This window comes from Lissotriton vulgaris, chromosome 3_1 (genome assembly GCF_964263255.1).
Source record: "Lissotriton vulgaris chromosome 3_1, aLisVul1.2, whole genome shotgun sequence".
Lineage (NCBI taxonomy): Eukaryota > Metazoa > Chordata > Amphibia > Caudata > Salamandridae > Lissotriton > Lissotriton vulgaris.
This window is the reverse complement of record NC_141689.1, coordinates 2,090,535,198-2,090,551,626: the sequence shown is the minus strand read 5'-3', so window position 1 is coordinate 2,090,551,626 and position 16,429 is coordinate 2,090,535,198. Positions and strand designations below refer to the sequence as shown.

Below are 16,429 nucleotides of genomic sequence, written 5' to 3'. Positions count from 1 at the left end.
TATAATACCAAAGGATCACATGGGGCTACTCATTTATTAAATCTCTATTAGAAACAGTACAAAACAGATAATCTGGTGCTTAGTTTTGGCTATGGGTGACAAAAGCTTGAAAAACGACCGCATGTACTGCACCTATCTTTGGACTTCAGGGGATTTGGAGATTTCAATAAGCTTCATATAGTCTGAAATTTGAAATAAGTGTGGCATTGGCTAGTATGTCAACATGTGTTGCTTATCGTACATTTGTTTTCCACTACTATAAATTCCTAAGCTGTAGAACTCAGCTTGTTGTGTGATGGGACTGTCCCCCCGATGTTTTATTTGTATCAGCCAATTAAACACATTTTATGTCACATGTGCATTATTTTTTAAGTGGTACTACGGTATCTGCCTCAATAGGAACAAATGCCAGGATCAAATAATTCAAAATGTTCAGCTTAATGAGTAAAGAATCTTAACAGAAAACCTCGGACTGTTCTGTAAGCAATATGCCCGAAAGCCCATGCTGTAAATAATGCAAAAAGAACAACTGAAGGACATACTGCGGAACAATGTCATACATTCACCGGAGTACAGAGATCTGTGCCTAAATTCATAGTTTTTTTGCTCCCCATGCGATTCCAGTTTGAACCTAGTCATATGCAAATCAGTCTTTGCCCTGCTCCCTATGGGAATAGTTCAGCTTGAACTGCCATGCCAGGTCCTCCCTGGACTAGAAACAAGCATCCTAGGACCGGTTTTAGGGTATCACCCCTCATCAACCAGGCTACCTGAACTCCAGTGGCATGAAGAGCATGGGACCCACGACTCGTCATACTCGTCTCACTTGGGGTGACAAATGCAAAAAAAACAACTGATGGACAGAATGCAGAACAATGTCATACATTCACCCCAGTACAGAGATCTGGGACTAAATCCTTCATAATTTACATCCCATGCCATTCCAGTTTGAAATCAGCTATATGCAAATCAGTATTGACCCTGCTCCCTATTGGAAAAGTCAAGCCTGAACTGCCTAGTCAGGTCCTCCCTGGATTGGAAACAAGCATCCTAGGACCAGTTTCAGGGTTTCAACCCTCATCAGCCAGGCTAGCTTGACTCCAGTTGCATGGAAAGCACAGGACACACGTCTGGGCATACCGGTCCCACTTGGGAGGCAAAAGCAAAAAGAACAATTGATGGACAGAATGCAGAACAATGTCATACATTCACCCCAGTACAGAGATCGGGCCTAAGTGTGGCTCAGGGGTTAGAGGCGGCAGACCCGGAAGCTGAGATCGGCCCTGGACCAGGGTTCAATTCCCCGTCTCGACGGGGCTTGGGCTCAATAATTCCACGGACTCGATAATTCTCGCTCCGGTGCCTACTCGACTCACGGGTTCACACTCTGCGACTCTGGGCAATAGCTTGCTTAATCTCCACAACGGCCCCTCGCGGCGGGATGCCTGGCTTTCACCTTGTGGATACCCTGCCGGGGTTATCTCACAGGGGAATACCAGGACGGGTTCCCTAAGCAAGCGCTTAGATGCCTGCGATGTGGGTGGTTTGCGCTATATAAATACATGTACATTTGCATTTAAATCCATCGTTTTCATGCTCCTCATGCCATTCCAGTTTGAACCCAGCCATATGCCAACCAGTCTAGACCCTGGGGTCCCTATCGGAACAATCCAGCCCAAACTGCTAGGCCGGGTCCTAATGGATTGGAAACAAGCACCCTAGTACCCTTTTCAGGTCCAAACTGGGGTGGCGTGATGGGCAAAAGAATGATGGATTAAACCCAGATCTTTGCGACTGAGAATTAATGTTTGCATTGTTCAGTATTCCGTTCATTATTTGTTCCTCTCATCGCCTTAAGTGGGAAAAGTATTCCCAGACATGGCTCACTGTGCCACTTGATTCAATCTAGCCTGGCTGATGAGGGGTGATGCCCGGAAACCAGGCCCAGGATGCTTGTTTCCAGTCCAGGCAGTAACTGGCTTGGCAGTTCAGCCTGGACTGTTCCCATGAGTAACAGGGTCAAGACTTATTTGCATATGGCTGTGTCTAAACTGAGGTGGTGTGGTAAGCAAAAGAACGATGGATTAAACCCAGATTTTGTGACGGAGGTGACTCTTTGCATTGTTCAGCATTCCGTCCATCATTTGTCCCTTTTTCTTTTGTTGCTCTAAGTGGGAAGGGTATGCCCAGATGTGGGTCCCAAGCCCACTGCGCCACTGTATTCAAGCTAGCCTGGCTGATGAGGGTCGATGCCCCAAAACCAGTTTCAGGATGCTGCATCCGGTCCACGGAGGACCTGGCTTGGCAGTTCAGGCTGTACTGTTCCCATGAGGAACAGGGTGAAGACTGATTTGCATATGGCCGGGTCCAAAGCGGAGTGGCGTGATGACCAAAGAAACACTGGTTAAACCTGTGTTTTTGTGACTGGGGGGTGAATGTTTCCATTGTTCTGTTAATGAGAATGGTTGTGATTGACGCAGTATTTACTAACTTAAGGGAAGGCAACTGTGAACTCCTATTGCGTAAGCTTGAGTCAAGATATATTATTGATTTTGAAACTTTGGTACCCAATGGCTTGAATTCAAGTGAAGAATTGGCCAACCAATTGAATGGCTAAATTTTATGGACTGCAAGATGTAAAGCTGTAAGGTTTGTTGGTGAATCTTCCTTTTTAACTGTATTTTAAAATTTGGCAATTTTATTTCTAGGTGCGGGCACTTTTTCCTTCAACTGCGGCCAAAAAACTATGGGAACATCTTAAACATGCAATTATAACCTACTGTGATCATTGTGCGGATATACGAACAATGCTAATGCATGGCCACTGGGGCAAGATAAATTACTGTGGATACAATATGCACTGTGACAACAAGATGCAATTCTGTGCGGCTAGATTGCCCACTAGGGCATTATTGTCATATATTAGCTGCAATTGATCTTTAACGTACTTGTATTGCTTAACGCGCCGATACACCGCTGCTATTCAGCTAAATGCATTGGATGAATTATAGCAATGCTATATAGATGCTATTTATTTTGCCTTAATATCTAAGCCATTGCATTTTCCTTATAAGTCGGTTGTTCCAATCATGCTTTTATCCGTATCCTGGATATTACTAATGGTCTTTTGCGTGTGGGTACATTAAGTAACATAATGTTGGTATAGATAAAATGAATTTTATAACATGTTAAATTGGCCGCCATAGTAGGTACTGTTTTGTATACACTATAGGGGTGAAGTCCCTCTACTATTTTGTACGGAGTGTTGATAATGACAAATGTGGCATTTGTTTTTTCATGAGCGTGAGCAAGGCAAAAGCCGAAACCAGTCGTTTGGAGCCATAAAAAACTTTATTTGAAGCATGCAGAAGCATCTGAGTATTTCCTGTTGAAGTGGAGGAAACGTTGTGCATTCTCAGGTAACCCTAACTCGCACCACCCGCATTGACAGCCTCGCAAACCTAACCGGGACTAGTGTGATATATATTTTAATGAAGATTATGCACGATTGGTATTGGACACCATTCAGACTTCAGTGGGTTTAACTCCGATGATAAATGTTGGATGTGCGGAGCTTATAGATGTGATTTGGTACACATACTGTGGTCCTATCACCCAGACAGCTGGGTTACAGCAACTGCAGGCCTCTATAGCGCTGTGGCGCACCGAAATAGGCCGCTCTCTCATGCTGGTGAGAGCAGCGGCCTGATTGGGCAAGAGAGTTTCCTGGAGGGCGGGCTGCAGCGCAACGAGGTCCGGAGCAGGAGGTCCTGTCAGGTAAGTGTTTCTCTTAATATATTGTAAGTTTATACTTGCACGAACATGCCCATTTATTTTTATTTTAGTTGAGTGCGTAACCCCCCACCCCCTCTCGTTGATGCCTGCTGCCAGAGGTAGCAGTCCTTCATCTGTCCCTTTAAAAAAATGTGCCATCCTTATGGAAACTATGAATACAGAAAGCACTACCTCACACTGGCTCACTTGGACGGCAAATGCATTATCCACAACAAAAACATGTATCCTTTGGCATTGGGAAACCATGTACATTCCCAAAAGTGATGGCATGGGCAACAGAATGGCAATGCATGAGAGAACCATATATACACTAAATAAACAGAAAATACCTTTGAATGTATATGGGATCGATAGAAATCATACTGCGAAGGATTTATATGGGAGCTCAGGAACACACTTTCTAGCTGCATATACTTATTACATACCTCTCAGTACATCTCCTGAGGAAACTCAGACTAAGGTAAAATAGTAAAATGCATACTATAATAGATAATTTGTATATACTATATATTTTCAAAGCAATCATGCCCTCTAATGGGTAACTAAGAAGGTAAAACATTTTCTAATAGTTGCTGCAATCCTCTAATCAAGCGGTTAACACTATTGCATTATGATCTTCAGCAGCTTTGATACACAAAATGGGTTGATTTACATTTTTAAAACTTCAAAGCACTTCTCAAACCTTTTGAGACCTTTTTTAACTGTATTTTTGTTATTGTATCAATTGACACTACTTTTAAAAATTTTGTATAATGAAGTGACATAAACAGCTGTAAAAGAAGGTAGGACACAGAACAGATTCTAGTTTTGTGGTTACTCATTTTGTAAATAGCTTAGTGTCAATGTTGATTATAAGGCACATTCCAATAAATCTTTGCCTGGTTTGGAAAAATATAAATATTGATTATTGTTGGAAAGGCAGTGACACTGCCAGAGATTAGCCTTCCTTATTGGGTGAAGCTAATTTCCAGAGGAAGTTTTATTTCATAAGGCGTTCCTGATTGGCAGGACCTTCTAGCTCGTACCTTTGGTCTTGTGTCTGGGTTGTGGAACTAACTTACTAAAGCAAGCCTAACTGTGCAATAACATTTTCTATCTGTACTCAATATAGGTTTGGTAAAAACTGCAAGCAAGTTTCAATTAAGGATACTGTTGTAGCTGGAGGGCAGGGTTTTCATGCAAGAGACTGGAGTCATACAGGTAGGAGATAAGGTATTTACTTTGCATTAGGCCCCTAGGGTACAGCAACAGCAAGAAGGTCCTGTCGGCTCATCATCCTCCTGCCAACTGTCCTGATCTCCTAGCTATCACTGCTGGCCAGACACCAACGCATTCTAATATATCATTCCCTCTCGGCATCCAAAACCCGCTCAGGAATACAAGGAAGGGGAAAAACAAGTTACTTACCTCTACACTGTGGTTCTCCAGTGTTGATATCTTTTATAGATTCACATGCTTGAATCTTCCCCATACCTCATATTTCGAGCTCGAGTATAGTTAGCTAAATAAAAGAGGTATGGAAGGGTGCACCTGTAAAGGGGAGGATGGTAAGCCGTATGTGGATCTATAAAAGATATCAATACTGGAGAACCACAGTGTACAGGTAAGGAACTTGTTTTTTCTCTCGTATTGCATCTTTTACAGATGTACATGCTTGAATCAGACTAATAAGCAGTACATAATAACAATCGAAGGTGGGAAAAACAGGTGAACCATCCCACCATGCGGTATAATGCCATCACCGGAAGTGAACCAAGCAACTTAACTTCTGCGGTTATAAAATACACATATATCTATCTATCTATCTATCTATCTATCTATATATCTATATATATATATATATATATCTATATATATATATATATATATATATATATATATATATATATGTATGTGTGTGTATATATATATATATATATATATATATATATATATATATATATATATATATATATATATATATATTAATACCACACCAAACTTCACCATCCAAGAAGGCGCTGACTCCGTGTATCTTAGTTCAAGATTTTTATTGCATATCAACTTCTGCTCAGACGCGTTTCGGCGGCAACCTCCGCCTTGCTCACTAACATCTGACTAAACAAAATGACGCTTTTATACATGTTTAAACTCTCACATGTGTCATAATGGTTATACTTAATTGGCACTCATTAGTTCCCATGGCAATCATATGTTACACCCCATCAATTGTACGTGTTCACTCAATTCTATGGCATTTTAAAATACATTTCTTTGTTTCTTATTTTATTTACATAGGCACGTATTTGATATATAAACAAATTCCTGAATGGTACAATTTTTAACATTCTGTCTATTGTTTATCCCGTTATTGATGCTTAAATAATATTGGCGGGAGAAAACCTCCGTTTTCGGTGCTTGTTTACATGTTAGCGGTGTCATGATTACACTGGCTTATCAGTTGAGGAGGTGTGTTCCCCTACGGCCCCTGATTGGTCACCCGGATTATGTCAGTTATCAAATGGGTTCTGCCGTTTCAGACATCGGTTTGTTAGTCTGGTTGGCAGGGGCAGATCTTTTACAGATGTACATGCTTGAATCAGACTAATAAGCAGTACATAATAACAATCGAAGGTGGGAAAAACAGGTGAACCATCCCACCATGCGGTATAATGCCATCACCGGAAGTGAACCAAGCAACTTAACTTCTGCGGTTATAAAATACACATATATCTATCTATCTATCTATCTATCTATCTATCTATATATATATATATATATATCTATATATATATATATATATATATATATATACATATACACACACACACATAAATAAGATTTGGGAGAGATAATAATAATAATAACCATAATAGAAATACACATAATAATGATAGTAAGAATTCTTAATAAACCTCAGTAACTGAGGCCTACCATGAGCGAACAGACAACGAAGAGCCACTGGTTTGAACGTCTCATATACGTAGAAATTGCAGCCAAATGGACTTTTACAGAGGAATGAGAGAGAGAAGCTTTTTCTAGCGACAAGAGATATGGCAAAACCTCCTCCGGAGATGAATAGTGTGATTTGCACAGCAGAATCTTTTCCACTTGGATGAGTAGTACTTGACAGTGGAGGGAGCACAGGCCTTGTTAAGAATGGAACGGCACTCCTCAGAAATATCTATGTCCTCAAACTCAGTGTGGTTAAGAGACAGGCCGACAAGTGAAGGATAGGATTGGATAAAAAGTTTATAAAGCGCTCGATTGCCGTTGTGTCTTGGCGCTGATGTATGTGAAAAGATCCAGAAACTGCAGCTTCAACAACTTAGATGACAGAAAAAAGAAGTGTCTTCAAGTCCTTCCTAAACAATTTTCTGTCGGCTTGGAATCTCATGGCCAGAGGTAGTCTATTCCATAGGTGCACTGCCCCATTTGATAATGTCCTACCACCCCACCTTGCCCGCCTAATCTTAGCTGTCTTAAGTAGACCCAATTTAGTGGATCTTAAAGGGCGTGCGGGGGTATAGGGCCTGAAAAATGTGGAAACCTCGTTGGCGCCGCCTCCATAAAGCGCTTTGTGAGCCAGGCATAATGCCTTGAAATCCATACGCTGCTGCACCGGATGCCAATGAAACGATTTAATGCCTGTTGAAGTTGAGCAACCCCTAGGAATGTTCAGAAGCAACCTTACTGCTGCTTTCTGAAGAGACTGGAGCTTTCCCATTTGTGTTTTGTCTATGCCCATAAAAAGGGCATTACAATAATCTAATTAAGACAGGAAAAGACTCACCATTACATTCTTTTGTAGCTCACGTGAGATAAATGGGAAGATCTTTCTTAATGTTTTTAAGAGAAAGAAAGAGGATGACGTCAGACTGTTAACCTGAGCAGAGAAATTTAACTTGTCATCAAAGATGACCCCAAGGTTCCTAACCTTAGAAACGGGAACCGGACACTTCCCAGCCTCGACTGGCCACCAAGAGTCATTCCACACGGCGGTCCCCCTCCAAATTCTAACACCTCCGTTTTATCTGTATTGATCTTCAGAAAATTATGGTTCATCCAGGTAATGATCTCGGAAAGGCAAGCATGAAATGTAACAGCTGTGGCCTCCGGCTGCTTGCAGATGGAAATAACAAGTTGTGAGACATCAGCGCAAGATACCAATGCGAAGCCATACCTTCTGATGAGCCTAGCCAACGGGGTGACATAGATATTGAACAGTGTAGGGGATAAAGCTGATCCCTGAGGAACCCCGCATGGAAGATGAAAACTCTCAGACTTCAGTCTGTCCCAAACCAAATTTTGTGATTCAGGGTGTCAAATGTTGCCAATAGTTCTACGAGTATAAGGACCGCCCTGCCCCCACCATCCACAACCCTCCGTATTTCCTCAGTTTCAACAATCAAGGCCGATTCGGTGGAATGACAGGCACGAAAGCCATGTTGTGTTGAGTCTAACAAATTGTTTAGATTCAGATAGTCACTCAACACCTTATTTAATGATTTCTCAATGACCTTCGCCATCATTGGTAATCCAGCAATCAGACGATAATTCTTCAGCACCTGCGGATCCAGATTGGGTTTTTTGAGCAATGGTCTGATGGCCGCTTGTTTCCACAATGTAGGATATGAACTAGTCTCCAATACTTGATCAATGAGGGGCGTCAACCTCTCACAGATCTTCTTGGAGGCCAGATGCATAATAGCAGGAGGGCATGGGTCCCTAGGAGAGCCTGATTTTATAGAAAGGAGCAGCATTTGCACCTCCTCATTTGCCATTTCTGGAAAGCAGGACAATCTGCACTGCGTTAGAGGCAGCTCCTCCTCTGAATACCCATTAGCATTGCAAGACCCCTGCATGTTTAATCGGTCATCATGTATTACTTGGACCTTATTTTGAAAGAAAAGTTCCGATTGTTGCGCATCTCCTGGTCTGCCTTAAAAGCATTTTTCTGCTGTGGTTTTGCCAAAAAGTTAACCACTCTAAAAAGTTCTTTATTGGAATTACCCGCATCTCTGATTTTAGTTGTAAAATAATGCTCTTTAGCCACAGTTATCGCGTTTTTATATCGCTGGAGTGCGTGATTATAGATTTCTTTCCTACTCTCACTGTAGTCTTGTCTCCACAAGTTCTCTGCTCTCCTACATTCCACCTTTAGAACTTAGAGCTGAGGACTGTACCAAGGCGAGAATATCCTTGGCCTCCTTACTGTTAATACTTTCTCAGGGGCTACCACACTGGCCGCTACCTCAAGCCATTCATTAAACTGAAATTCTGCAACATTATTGTCCGATGTAGGCAGATCAGGACCAACATCCAACGCCAACTCAAAATCACTGCCCTGAACATTATTCCAACCCCGGACCTTTACTTTACCAGGTTTGGTGCTGGGTTCTCAAATGGGCTGTATGGTTTTGATAGTGAAATGAATGGCCTTATGATCCGTCCAAGCTAAGGTAGATATGTCCCCAGCTCAATCTCCGGATCATTTGTAATGATGCCATCCAAGGTATGACCTGCCTTATGGGTCGGTCCGGTTACTAATTGTCCGAAACTGTAGGCCTCCAGAGTGTCCAGCAATTTAGCAGACTCTGAGTTATTTGACAGTTCTAGGTGATAGTTAAAATCACCCAGAATAGTGAGAGGGAGGGAATCGGTAAAAGACTCCAACAGTGTCTGTAAAGTTTGGGAGAAGGGCAGCCTAGCCCCAGGTGGGCAATACATAACAAGTCGCTGAAACAAAGTAAGATTATTTAATTTTATACAAAAGCATAGTGCCTCTGCCGGCAGGGCCTATATGGATTCTGTCCGTATCTTAAAATGCTCCCGGTATATAATGGCTATTCCCCCACCTCGACCTTTTTCTCTATCCTGTGACATGATGGCATATCCCTCTGGCACTACAATATTCCAATCGGGTGCAGCGGTGTTGTCCGTCCATGTTTCCGTCAGGAAAAGTATATCTGGGGAGGATGCCTGAATCAGTTCCTCCACCTCATATTTATGTTTCCCCATGGAACGAACATTCAATAAGATACATTGGGCAGTACATTGATTTATACCTTGCGGGTCATTGATTAATCCCCCCTTATTGATAGTCCGTACCCCTATCCCCCTTCCTCAAATGTTGTCTGGTTCCCCTGGTTCGCTCGTGTGCTGTCTCCTGGTCCTATTCCTATGTTCAAGCACCTTGTTACTGGCTGACGAAGGCTGAGAACAGCAGTCGGCATCCAGACCCTCTTGAAATATCAGTGCTAGAGACGATAAATCCAGGGACCAACAAACCTCGCTCCAGAGAGCGAGAAGCTGGGATCGACTATACCTGTAAGGCTCCGGACCACCAGGGTTCCTGGCACTCGGCACGGGCCAGGCGCGGACGGTCGCAGACGCACCTTCGGCGCGTCCGCTGCAGTCGCCCGGCGTGGTTTAAATACTGGCGGCAGAGAAGAAAACTAGACCGCCAACCCCAAGTGCAGTGCGGTCCCGCCTAACTTCCGGGTTCCGCTGGGGTCGGGCGGAGGAACCAACAGTGAACAGGCAATGTCCGGCGGGAAATAAAATAAAACTTTAAAACAAAGATTGTGCAAAGAACGCCAGTTCTAATATTTAGAAAAAGATGTGCAAATGCGCAGGTTCATAAAAACATAGAGCAGCGTTTAAATACAGTTTCTAGGACCACTCACATACAGGTAGCGCGGTCGCCCCAGCGTGGTTTAAATACTGGCGGCAGAGAAGTAAACTAGACCGCCAACCCCAAGTGCAGTGCGGTGCTGCCTAACTTCCACGTACCGCTGGGGTGGGGCCAAGGAACCAACAGTGAACAGGCAATGTCCGGCGGGAAATAAAAGGTAGGTTCTAAAACTTTAAAACAAAGATTGTGCAAAGGACTCCAGTTCTAATATTTAGAAAAAGATGTGCAAATGTGCAAGTTCATAAAAACACAGAGCAGCGTTTAAATACAGTTTCTAGGACCACTCACATACAGATTGAATTTGAAGATTGAAGATTGAGATTGAAGAGATTGAATTTTCTGATGAATCACCTGGCCTTGGTCCATAGACAGTAGACCTTCTGAGGGAGGAAGACGAACTGGAGAGACTTCTGATAGGCGAAACAGCTCTGTGAACCCGTATTGCCTTGCCCACACTGGGGCAATGAGAATGATGCAGCAAGGTTCCAGTTTTATTTTTTGTAGGACCTTGGGTATCAGTGGAAATGGAGGGAACGCTTAGGCAAATGTCCCTTCCCAGGAGAAATGGAAGGCATTTCCTAGGGAACCTGGTTGAGGGAACTCACATTTTTTGTCGGATACTGTAGCAAACAGATCCAGGGTTGGCGATCCCTAACACCGAGATTTTTTTTTTTGTTGAACCGCGTCCATTTCCCATTTGTAGCACAGCTTGGAAACTCTAATGAGCAAATTGGCTCATTCATTCAGCCCTGGAACGTGTTTGACCTGTAATGAGATATTGTGATGAATTAACCTAATTCCAAATTCGTACCGCTAGACTTGAGAGAGCCGGCGATCTCGTCCCAACTTGTTTCTGCTGGTAAAACATTGTGGTTGTGTTGTCTGTGCAGACAAGGATTGAAGAACCTTTTATCTTTGGGAGGAAGGAACGTAGTCCTAGAAACACTGCTTTCAGCTCCAACAGATTGATGCAGCATAGAGTTTCCTGATCCGACCACATCCCATGAACCTGAAGCTCCTGGAGGTGAGCACCCCATCCCTCCATGGAGGCATCCCTTGTCCTAACCATAAAAGGCTATGGTGGAAGGAAGGATAGGCCTTGTGAAAGATTGCTTTTGACATTTCACCAAGACATCACCCTGATCATCTGAAGCGTGACTGAAATAATGTCCTTGAAGGAGCCTCAAGCTTGTACCCATTGGGGGTCGAGCTGTTCCTGGAGAGGCCTCATCCGCAACCGATAGTGAGGAATCAGCGGAATGCAAGATGACATCATCCCCAACATGGATTTGTAAATTCTCACAGAAACAAACTTTTTTGAAGAAAGGGACTGAGTCATCTCTAGAAGACAAGAAATTATTTCTTCTGTGGGAAAGGCCATCAAGAGGTCGTTGTCTAATCTTGCTGCCAGAAACACCAGAGACCTGGAAGGAAGGTGCAAAGACTTCCCTTCGTTGAGATTGAGACCCAGAGAGCAAAAAAGGTGAAGGCAGGCGTTCGTTGACTTTTTTGCACCCTTAAATGTCGGAGGCTTGATTAACCAATCGTCCAGGTAGGGAAAGACCTGGTAACCGGAACGCCGGAGAAAGGATGCTATTGGCGCCAAGCATTTGGTGAATACTCTGGGCGCAGTCTTCAGCCCGAAGGGCAGCACCTTGAACTGGTAGTGGCACCCTGCCACTTGGAACCTGAGATAATGATGGTGCTTTGGATGAATAGGAATGTGAAAGTACACATCCAGAAGATCCAGAGAGGTCATCTACTCTCCTGAATCCAAGAGAAGGACAATCTCCTGGAGCGACAGCATCTGAAACGGTTGGTTTTTGATGAACTTGTTCAACAACCTGAGGTCCATGTCCTGCCTCCATTTTTCAGTTCTTTTCTTTATGAGAACAAAGTGGGAGTAGAATCCCAAGTTGCAATGACTATGCTGCACTATCTCGATTGCCTGCTTGTCGAGAAGGAGTTTTATTTCCCTTTTGAGAAGCACCAGATGGCGGTGAGCAGTCTTTCTAGGAGGATAATCTGGAGGTTGTTGAAAAAATTCTAGGGTGTGACCATGATTGAAAACATCTAACACCCATCTGTTGGACGAAATGGAGTTCCATTGCAGAATGAATTTGGAGCAGTCTTGAGCCAAATGAAGTGGGACTGGGGTGGCAGGTGCCTGATGAGTCTCATTGTCTTCTGCCTGTGTCAAGGGATATAGCTCCCGAAGCGGGACATCTTCGAGCTGGAGCTCTGGAGTAAGTTGATGAAGGCATCTGCCGAAAGGACTTAGCAGAGTACAGAGGACAGACAAATTGTTGGTAATAAGGTTGAAAACGCAGTTGAGGCTGGGTCAGAGCTATAAACTGGACGCTTCCTCTTCCCCTGTTGTAAATTGGCTAAGGATTTCGCCATAGCCGTGTTGGATTTGATAGCCTAGAGTGTTTCATCAACATGCTTACCGAACAGATTATCTCCATCAAATGGCATGTCCAGCACCTTCGCTTAGACTTCTAGGCTTGGACTTTCAGCCAACCATCCCTGTGCAATGCTGCGGCACCCACCATCTGCCTAAAGGTGGTGGAGGCAATGTCCACAGCCACATCAATGGCTCTCTCACCTTCTGAAAGGATCTCCTTTTTCTTATCTTCCAGCAGGAATTCCAAAAAAGACGCGCTGTCTGAACCCATTTGCCTATCATACCTTCCAAGGATAGCCATGGCATTGGAGGTTCTGATGGCTGTAGCAGCCAGCGCGGAGAATCTCTTCCCAATATTGTCCAACCTATGCCCCTCTTTGTCTGGCGGGGTGGTACATGGAGAAGCATATTTTTTTGATCTTCTCTGAGCAGCCTGCATTATTACTGAATCAGGCTTCGGGTGGCCAATGAGACATGTCGGAGAGTCTTCTGGCACCCCGTACTTCTTATCCAGCTTTGAAATGACTGCTGGCACAGACGCTGGATTCTTCATTAGCTTGATACCTTCCTGTCATATGAAGTCGATAAAAGGGATTGCCCTAACCGAACGCCGAGTGGAAGCCTTAAAAGCATACAAGAAGCATTCCGCTTGCTTGAAGGGCATAGGAAGGTCGAAACCTTTTGATGCTCTCTCAAGCAGATCATGGAAGCCGCCGATATCTGCAGAGGGAGAGTCAACCACTGGCAGCCTAGGAGAAGGCGGTGTATGCGCTAGATAATCCATCCACTCGTTATTGAATTTGGTCAGGCATCGTTGCCTTTTCTGCGGCTCAGTTCTTAACACCACAACTTCACAAATAGCCCAATTGGACAATTCTTTCCTCCAGCCTTGGGGCATGGTTCCTCTAGATTTCCAAAAACAAGGCTATCTGGCACCAAGCAAGTACCAGGGCTAGGTCCATAATCCTGAGGTGATCACATTAGCTTTAGTTTTAGAGAAGAGGCACAATACGTAGGTCACCGGGGATCGAGTTATATTGGGGCCCGTGGTGGAGTTGATGAAAGTTACCACTGTGTCCCAGTGAGGGTCGTGCATCCCCATACCATATGATAGAAGTTGGCTTCAATCTCTTGGCAGTGGGGGCATGCTGCCTGCGTCTGTGCCAACAGCACTTTGTCAATAAGAGTGATCGCATGGAATTGGCCAGTAATAGAGCAGAATGTTTCCAGGCGTTTATGGTTCAAGGATTCTTGGCCATTCTCCTCCCACATCCGCTGCGTGCATGCTGTCACTGTCCCATAGAGCAGGAAATGGTGGGTGGGTATGTCATTTTCTTTAACAAGAACTGTGATGTCTCACCATTTCCCACCCATATACCAGTTTCTGAGCACTGTCATACCTCTTCTCTTCCAGTCGAGTAACTCAGAACACTTCCCCTAATGCAGGAGATGTAATAGGGCTGCTAGGGGGAGGTCCTTTGCATACGGGGTTTTGGTCTGCATCCGTTACAAAGACGTAGCCCACAGAAACTGTAGTGTGTTCAGCAAGAGGCCAGAGTGACTGTTACTCAGTTGAATATGTGGGTTAATCAATACGGTCAAAAAGAGGCACAATTCGGGATAAAGCGTAACACAACATGCATAGCCCCCAACTGCAATGTCTCCAATAAGCTGCCTATTCCAGCTGTGCCACAAGTTAATAAACTTCAAAGACAGGGACTTTAGCATACCGACATCAGTGGGGACACAGTGTTTGGCTAATGCCAGTCTTCCACATCTCGTACCACAAATGAACAAGTTACTTACCTTCGGTAACAATATATCTGTAAGAGACATAGATTTGTTATGGATTCCTCACCATAGAATTACCCCAAGGCGTCAGACTGGATCCAGATAATTTTTTCCTCAGCAGTACCTCTGACCATCGTTAGTATCTCTGCATTCGTCGTTGGCTTCATGGTCGCCGGAATGACGCGGAGGTGTCTACTTAGATGCTGCCCTCGCGCGCCGACGTCAGTTCTTTACACAACATTCCATGCCAGAGTTGGAGAACCATGCAAGACACTGACCACTGGTGCACAAAAACTAGGGCCCTAAAAGGGAGTTCTTTACCCTAGAAGTCAGTTCGCAGAACGGGGAGTAGGGGTGGGTGGTGAGAAATCCATACGTATCTATGTAACTCACAAATATATCGTTACCGAAGGAAAGTAACTAGTTTATCTGAAATAGACAATTAGTTATGGATTCCTCACCTTAGAATAGATATCCCAGAAATACCAACCCGGAGGTGGGTATGCGAACCAAGTTCACACCAGAAAGTCCTGGAGAACCGAACGGCCGAAGAAGCCGTCCCTCCAGACTTGGCTGGCCAGGCAGTAGTGTTTGGCAAACGTGTGCAGTGAAGCCCTCATAGGTGCCTGGCAGATGTCAAGAAGGGGGACTCCACGTCCCAAAGCAGTAATGCTGCTGTCGCCCTGGTGGAATGGGCACGCAACACTACTGGAGGTTCTGTTTTTTTGACAAGGAATAGCAGATTTTGATGCAAAGAATGACCAATCGGGAGATGGTTCGTTTTTGCACGGCCCGACCTTTCTTGGTGCCCATATAACTGACAAAGAGCTGGTCTTGAGTTATTTTGGGCGATCCAGATAACAAAAGCACACGTTTTGGATCCAGATGGTGGAGCCTCTCTTCCTCTTGGGAAGGATGCGGAGGCGGAAAGAAGGTGGGCAAAGGGATGGTCTGTCCTATATCGAAAGAGGGAACCACTTTGGGAAGGAAAGAATGCCTAGTGCGGAGGACAACCTTGTACACATGAACAGCCTGGAAGGGAGGCTTAGAAGAAAGAGCCTGTAGCTCACTCACCATGCAAGTAGAGAACACGGTAATCAGAAAGTCAGTTTAAAGGGTCATGAGTCTAAGAGAACAGTTATGCAGTGGCTCGAAAGGAGCACACATCAGATAAGTACAAACCAGGTTGAAGTCCCACTGGGGCATCACAAAAGGAATTGGAGGAAACAAATGAGTAATGACCTAAAGGAAGTGATTTACAATGGGGGTCTTGAAAAGAGAAGGCTGGTCAGGCAGCCGAAGGTTGGCCGAAATGGCCAAAAGATAGCCTTTTAGAGTGCCAAGAGCAGAGCCCTACTGAGTCAAAGAAAGAATGAAGAGAACTTCGGAAAGGGGGGCAGAAAGGGGATCCACAGCCTTCGCTGCACACCATGCCACAAACTTGTTCTATCTATAGGTGTACACCGTTTTAGTGGAGGGACGCCTGACTGCCAAGATAACATTACAGACTTCGGGAGGTACGATGAAAGCTGTCAACTGTCGCCACTCAATCTCCGCACAAGGAGGTGGAGGCTGGACAGGTTTGGGTGGAGGACATTCCCCTGCTGCTGCGACAGAAGATCCTCCCGAAGAGGAAGTCTAATAGGAGGATCGATGGCTATTTGTAATAGCTCGGGATACCAGACTCTCTGGGCCCAATCCGGGCAACAAGAATAACTTAGGCCTGGTTGCGTTGATCTTCTTCAGCACTCTGGGCAGAA

General features: G+C 44.4%; 1 protein-coding gene across 1 annotated transcript in view; it reads right to left on the bottom strand.

Moving 5' to 3' along the window:
• Positions 1–16,429, bottom strand: part of CLOCK (clock circadian regulator) — a 1,177,342-nt gene that overhangs the window by 160,212 nt on the left and 1,000,701 nt on the right. The gene's annotated exons all lie outside the window — the stretch shown is intronic.